Here is a 721-nt window from a genome sequence, read left to right as displayed (position 1 = left end):
TATCAAAGTTAGTTTGCAAAGGAATAAAATTTTAAGATAAAGGTCATCACAGAACTGGGATGCACCGATTTGTCTTTATCCTACTCAGAAGTGTGTCCAACCACAAACAGGGGAGGATAAGAGAAACTGAATAGCAACTGGAGAAAGCCAGCAGTCAGGGGCTCAGGTTGGTGGTATTTTTTCTTTGGTTTGAAGGACTTGGCATCGCTTTTGTCGTTGCTGCTGTTTCAGATCAGTGCTTCACGCTTACGTGGTCTACTAGCAGCATGTTCTCCATGTCATCTGGGAAATAAGAATAACCCATGACAAGGCAGGCGCTTTTAGAAGAAGATAAGAATGCCTTAACTGAGTTGTGATGCATGAAACTCAGCTCCAAGTGTATCTATATTTCATCCCTACATTTCTGAATATAAAACTTCTAACACATCTTGAGTCAGAGCCAAAATATTCAGATTTAAAAAAAAAAGTCTCACAACTCATTGAGACATCAAAAAACCCTAAACAGACTTTTCTTAATGAAATAAATGTTTGAATATACACACACACAAAAGAACATTCTGCTGTGTTTTTATGTTTCTTGCACTTTTGATGTGAGCATAATTAAGTTCCGCACATCTTGAGGAGCTGCTAGAGAATTAGAGACTAGTCTATAACTCTCGGAAGTTGGCATAGTTCCTCTGAAATCCACTGATCTTTTGACAATTTACACCAGCTGAGGAAA

The sequence above is a fragment of the Apaloderma vittatum genome, unplaced genomic scaffold (assembly GCF_000703405.1).
Source record: "Apaloderma vittatum isolate BGI_N311 unplaced genomic scaffold, ASM70340v1 scaffold1532, whole genome shotgun sequence".
NCBI lineage: Eukaryota > Metazoa > Chordata > Aves > Trogoniformes > Trogonidae > Apaloderma > Apaloderma vittatum.
Note: the sequence above shows the minus strand (reverse complement) of the source record.